General features: G+C 44.2%; 1 long non-coding RNA gene across 2 annotated transcripts in view; it reads right to left on the bottom strand.

The window, feature by feature from the left end:
* Nucleotides 1-1726: 1726 nt before the first annotated feature.
* The window catches only part of LOC147002836 (uncharacterized), a 29724-nt gene continuing 24544 nt past the window's right edge, over nt 1727-6906 (bottom strand). The window contains exons 2-4 of one of the 2 annotated variants that reach the window (XR_015048056.1): nt 4310-4457; nt 3987-4091; nt 1727-1917 (exon numbers count right to left, since the gene is read on the bottom strand). This is a non-coding gene — a long non-coding RNA (uncharacterized LOC147002836). The remainder of the gene's footprint in view (nt 1918-3986; nt 4092-4309; nt 4458-6906) is intronic. The other variant, XR_015048057.1, reaches the window with a different exon arrangement.

Here is a 6906-nt window from a genome sequence, read left to right as displayed (position 1 = left end):
TGGACTACACAGCAGCCGTTTCCAGTGTTTTGCGGAACTTCACACTAATTTCTATGGTGGCTGAACTGACATTATATTGCATGACATGACATGACATGACATGACATGACGTTGCATTACACGGTGCATAGTAGGAGCTTTTCCCCCACATCCTCACCATCACTGACTCTAATTTGCTTTCTTGCTGGTAGCCATTCTGAGTGAAGTAAGGTGGATTCTAACGTAATTTTGACTTGCTCTCACTTGATGGCTAAGGATGTTCAGTAGTTTTCATATACTTATTGGCCATCTGTACTTCTTTTTTTTTTTTCATCCGTGTGTGTGTGTGTGTGTGTATACAAGATGTGTGCACATTTATGCATAAGAGCACAGGTGTGAGAGTCAGAGGTCTGCCTCAGGGTTTGTCCTCACATTCCATCTTTTATGAGACAGGCTCTCTCTCTCTCTCTCTCTCTCTCTCTCTCTCTCTCTCTTTTCTTTTTTTCTCCTGCTTATGTCAGGCTAACTAGCCCAAGAGCTCCCAAAATTCTCTCTGCCTCCCACCTCCACAAAGGATCATTGGTACTAGAGATGCCTGCACAACTTCATCCAGTTGCATGTGGGTTCTGGGCATTTGAACTCAGGTCTCATGTCTGCACACCAAGCGCTTCTTGGGCTGTGTCTGAGCCATCTCTGTTGTCCCATCTGTATTTCTTCCTTTGGTTAGTGTCTGTTTCGATCATTTACTCATTTGTTGATTAGATTCCTTTGTCTTTGATCATTAACTTTCTGGGTTCTTGGTATATTTCAGATATTAATCCCCTTTCAGTAGCAGAAAAACATTTTCCCCAGTATCTATGATGTTTCTTCTCTCTGTGGGTTGTTTCCTTTGCTGGTCAGAAGCCTTTCAATTTTATGGAATTCCATTTGACATTTCTTGGGCTGGAAGCCATTATCCTTGAACTTACAGCAATCCTCCTACTTCTGCCTCTATGGGGATTGCAAATTTGAATCACCTTGTCATTCAGTAATTTCTTACCAAACTCCACTATCTTGCCCAGCAATATTTATATCTCACCGTCTAGTGTATGACTCAGCAATTTGGTTCTAACTGGTCTACCAGAGTGTCAAACATATGTACATGCAGAGCCTTTGTGTGCAAAAGGTCACCACAGTCTTATCTGTCAGGGTCAAAACTCTGGCATCATTAGCAGCTCTCAGGCCCTAATCAATAGCAGCTGTGGGTTTTCGAGTGGAGAACTGGTTAGGTGAAAATCAGGAGCTGCAAGCAAAACAGCAGGCAGCACAAATAAATCTCCTAGGTGTGCAGATGAAAGTCAGATGCAAAGGAATGCAGACACCAAGCAGCAGGCTTTGTGAGGCCAGAGGAAAAGCAAAATGGAGGCAATGCTCACCAAGAGTCAGGAGCCATAAGCATAGAAAACCTGGTGAGATGACAGAGATCACAGGACAGATGGAAGGCCCACAGAGCTGGGCATTCGGTAAAGCTCAATACATAACGAGTTAGAAGAAGGGAATTATTGCGATGCACCATTAGACCTCAACAGAGATAACTTTTTCAATGATCAAAATAGTCTTGGCATTGTAACATGAACCTTTAATCTCAAAACTCCAGAGGCAGAGGCAGGCTGGTTGCTATGAATTTAAAGCCAGCCTGGTTTACATAAGCATTCCAGGACTTAGAGGCCACATAGAGAGACTTTGTCTCAAAATGATGATGATGATGTTGATGATGATGACGACGATGACAATGGTAGTAAAGATGATGATGCTAAGGTGGTGGTGATTGGTGATGATGATGATGAGAGAGATGATGGTGGTAGTGGTGGTGGTAAAGACGTTAGTTTGGTGGGCAGAGAAATGGTTCGGTAGATAAGATGACACAGAAGATTATGAATTCAGTTCAGTCCACCAAACCTATGTAAAAAGCTGGACATTGTTAGTAGCCTGCATCTGTAGTATTAGCACTTTTACTTTGAGATAGCAGGTAGAGACAGGAAGACCAGATGGACGCTCACAGGGCAGCAAGCCTGGAATATACTGCACAGTGGCAGAAACAAGAGAACCCAGGCTTCAACAAGGTAGAAAGTGAGGACTGGCTCTCTCTCTCTCTCTCTCTCTCTCTCATATATATATATATATATATATATATATATATATATATCTTTTTATTAGATATTTTCTTCATTTACATTTCAAATGCTATCCCAAAAGTCCTCTATACCCTCCCCCTGCCCTGCTCCCCAACCCACCCACTCCCGCTTCCTTGCCCTGGCATTCCTCTGTACTGGGGCATATGATCTTAGCAAGACCAAGGGCCTCTCCTCCCATTGATGACCAACTAGGCCATCCTCTGCTACATATGCAACCAGATACATAGTTCTAGGGGATACTGGTTAGTTCATATTGTTGATCCTCCTATAGGGTTGCAGACCCCTTTAGCTCCTTGGGAACTGTCTTAGTCAGGGTTTCTATTCCTACACAAACATCACGACCAAGAAGCAAGTTGGGGAGGAAAGGGTTTATTCGGCTTACACTTCCATACTGCTGTTCATCACCAAAGGAAGTCAGGACTGGAACTCAAGTAGGTCAGAAAGCAGGAGCTGATGCAGAGACCATGGAGGGATGTTCTTTACTGGCTTGCCTCCCCTGGCTTGCTCAGCCTGCTCTCTTATAGAACCCAAGACTATCAGCCCAGAGATGGTCCCACCCACAAGGGGCCTTTCCCCCTTGATCACTAATTGAGAAAATGCCTTACAGTTGGAGCTCATGGAGGCATTTCCTCAACTGAAGCTCCTTTCTCTGTGATAACGCCAGCTGTGTCAAGTTGACACAAAATTAACCAGTACAGGTACTTTCTCTAGCTCCTTCTTTAGAGGCCCTGTGTTCCATCCAGTAGATGACTGTGAGCATCCACTTATGTGTTTGCCAGGCACTGGCATAGCCTCACAGAATACAGCTATATCAGGATCCTGTCAGCAAAATCTTGCTTGCATGTGCAATAGTGTCTGCGTTTGGTGGTTGTATATGGGATGGATCCCCGGGTGGGGCAGTCTCTGGATGGTCCTTTCTTCCATCTCAGCTCCGAACTTTGGAGGACTGACCCTTGAACTTTGTCCTCTGCCCTCCGTCTATGCACCATGGCATGCATGTGCCTGCACTCACACATACACGTGACAAAACAATTTGGTTGATAGAACCATTGTTTTGTTTTTGTTTATTTGGTTTTGGAGGCATGGTTTCTCTGTGTAGCCTTGACTATTCTGGAACTCTCTGGTCTCAAATTCACAGAGATCCGCCTGCCTCTATCTTTGAGTGCTGGGATTAAAAGAATGCACCGCTGCCACCTTGCTGATAGGTTAATTTTTAAAAATTGTTTAACACTATGAAATCAAGCTGAGGAGGTACCTCAGTGGGTAGAGTATCTGCTGTGCAAGCCCGAGGACCTGAGTGCAAATCCCAATAACCTATGTAAAATATCCACGTAGGATGGCATGTGCTTGAAATTCTAGCACCTCCAGAGCAATAACAGTCAAGCTTGACCTACACACATGTACATAAAACACACACATGCACCTACATACACAGAACACGTGCCTAAAGAGCAAATACCTGTACACACATAAAAATAATGGAAAATAAATTCTTTTTAAAGTGATTGAGGTCCCGATGTGTTTTGGCTCATATGGCTTAGGTTCATCAATACATGTTGGATTATACATTAAAGCTAGAACATTTCAACTATTTATTGGTTGATTTGTTGATCCATTTAAATTATAAAATAAGGCCATTTTCGGGTAACATTTTTGTGACAAACAATTTTCCAAGTTAAAAAAATACTGTGAACAACATCTTGCTAGCAAATAGACATATTCAATTATCTTCAATTGGAACTAAAGGCCTGAACCACCACAGCCAGGTTCACTGAATTCCTTGTATCAGTTGACTTCCACCAAGTACTATAGGCAAAGTATCATTGACTGTACCTTTTTGCCTCCAGCTTCCTCTGAACTTGCAGCCAGAAGCAGTGGGCTTCTCCTGCAGCATCCATAGCCCAGCTCCACTTGGGCTCAGCAGGTTCCAGGATGTTCCTGCAATAGAGATGCATGGCTATAGGACAGGCTGCCTTTGTGATGCTCGGCAGCCCAAGCCTGTTGTTGCCTTCCCACTCTCTGACTTGTCTGTTGCCTTGGTTTCAGCACACTCTGACCTTGAACTTCTCTCTCCCTGTCATGTTTCCTTTCTAACAATGTGAATTGAAAGGCTAGGGGTGTTGTGCTAATGGGTTCATCTGAACTGAGGCACAGACCTTAGGAGATGGTAGACCGGAGCTGGAGAGATGGCTTGGCGGTTAAGAGCACTGACTGTTCCTCCAGAGATCCTGAGTTCAATTCCCAGAAACCACATGGTAGCTCACAACCATCTGTAATGGGATCCAGTGCCCTCTTCTGGTGTGTCTGAAGAAAGTTACAGTGTATTCATATAAAATAAATAAGTCTTTATAAATAAAAAAGGAGATGGTGGGCCTCTTTAATGTTCAATCTTTCAAGGCATGCTATTCAAACTGCATATTATTATTATTATTATTATTATTGTGTGTAGTGTGTGTATGGTTGAAGAGAGCACATGAACAAGTGTTGAATGCCTTCTCCCACCTTTCTGTGGGTTCTGAAGATTGAACTTGGGTCATCAGGCAAGTGCTTTACCCTCTGAGCCTCTCATCCTTCCCCTCTGTTAAGTTTTGTCAACTTGACGCAGACCTAGACATATCTCAGAAGAGAGAATCTCAACTGAAGAATTACTTCCATCAGGTGTGTCTAAGGGCATTTCCTTGGTTGCTGAATGGTACAGGAGGATCCAGTCCACTGTAGACAGCACCATCCTGTACAGTGGGCCTGGAATGTATAATAAATGAAGCTGAGGGAGATGGAGAGATGTCTCAGCAGTTAAGAGCACTGGCTGCTCTTCCAGAGAACCTGGATTCAGTTTCCAGCACCTACAGGGCAGCTTACAACGGTCTGTAACTCCAGTTCCAGGGGGTCCAATGCCCTCATACAGACATACATGCCAGCAAAATACCAATGTACATAAAAAAAGTAAAAATATTTTTTGGCACACTGAACATGTACCAGGGAACAGTAAGCAGCCTCCTCATTCTGCCTTGAGTTCCTGCCACAGTGTCCCCCACTTTTTTTTTAAGCATAGCATACACAAGCTTAGGGAAGGACAGATGTCACAGAGGCCTCAGACAGCTGTGGATGCTCTCTAACACACGCTACACCTCCTTATGGGCTAACTTATTGAGTTCCATGGTAGACTTCAACACAGTACTAGAGGATTGTTCCTGGCCTGTCTGTCCTGCACTTGCATTCACCATTTGAGGTGAGGACTGTGGTTTTGTATTGACACATCATGTCTGTTTTGAACTCACTTTGTTTGCCTTAATGTTTGCTAACTCACCACTGACTTAGCCAGGAAGGTCACTGAGCATTGAGCAGCCTTTATAGTTGATGGGGTAGATACCACAAGTCTAATTTTTGCCTGAAAGCTCAAAATCATCATTGGCGAAAGAAAGAAAGAAAGAAAGAAAGAAAGAAAGAAAGAAAGAAAGAAAGAAAGAAAGAAAGAAAGAGAGAGAGAGAGAGAGAAAAGAGCAGTTGGCTCTTTTCCTCAAATTAACAAGTTCCCATTGCTCATTTGAAGGAAACATCTGACCAAAAGAAAGCCCGAACTATGACTTTCTCTGCCAGCCCCTCATTCAGATAAAAATCATTAAGAAAAACAGGGAACTAGAGAGATGGCCTAGCTTCTTTAGAGAACTGGTTACTCTTACAAAGGACCTGTGCCCACATGGCAGCTCACGCTGTTGTAAATCCAGTCCCAAGGAATCGAAAACCCTCTTCTGGCCTCCACCAGCACCAAGGACACACGTGGTGCACAATACATTCAGGCAAAACACTCAAACATAAAACAGTAATCAAAAAGAGGAAAACCAGCAAGCCTGTGCAGTCCAGCACTGCCTCTGCTGCCTAGGGTGGGTGCTGGCCACAAAGGCAGCGCTCACACAGGGAGAGAAGTGTCTCTGATATTTCTCTCCTTCTGTGGGAACCACCAGCACTGTGTGTTGACGATGATTATTATACCTCTGGAGAGGATGGCATGGAACTCCACAGGAGATGTTGCCCTGGTCCCACATGGGCATCTGTACTTTTCCCATGGTCTTTGCCCCATTGGTCAGTATTAGCAATACTCATCGTAACTGCTACTTTCTTTTATAAGCAGTTTGACCTTCCCCACTTCTACCCTTCATCTCCCTCCTCCCCCTCATTTCCCCCTCATCTCCCTCCTCCCCCCTCATCTCCCTCCTCCCCAGAGTTCATGAGTGAGTGGTAAAAAGTCTTGAGTTTCCCAGGGCCAAGAGATTGGAAATTCTGTCTATTCCAATGACACTATAGAAAGCTACCAGCTTTAAAACTACACCGTCAGACCCATCAGATGTCCCTGTAGGACAAACATGGGTGGCCACAGTAGGCAGCCAGAAGCCATAGTCACAAAAGCAGACTTCTCCAATGCAACACTGGTAGGAAGAGCAGCATGCCACCTTTCCCCTGGCAAACTGGAGGTTACAAGGGCTCCTTCAGCTCCACACTCTCCTCCATGGTCCCTAGCCCATGAAAGTCTTAGCACCAATGTCAGAGTAGGGACCAGAATGTGTGGATCAGAGTAGACCTTAACTTTACCCTCCTGCAGGAGTAGGAGGAAACTTCCAAACCCAAGGAACTTGGTCCTCCAAAGTTATATAAGTGTTATATACCAGCTCCTACAAGAGTTTCTTTGAGCAGCCTTAAAAATATTATTATTGCTTTGACTGTCAACAAGAAGAGGTTGCTGCAGAGGAAAATGAGA

This window comes from Mus caroli, unplaced genomic scaffold (genome assembly GCF_978045245.1).
Source record: "Mus caroli unplaced genomic scaffold, Mus_caroli_1 scaffold_8, whole genome shotgun sequence".
NCBI classification, from domain to species: domain Eukaryota; kingdom Metazoa; phylum Chordata; class Mammalia; order Rodentia; family Muridae; genus Mus; species Mus caroli.
The sequence above is the reverse complement of the archived record's forward strand: the minus strand, read 5'-3'. Positions and strand labels throughout refer to the sequence as shown.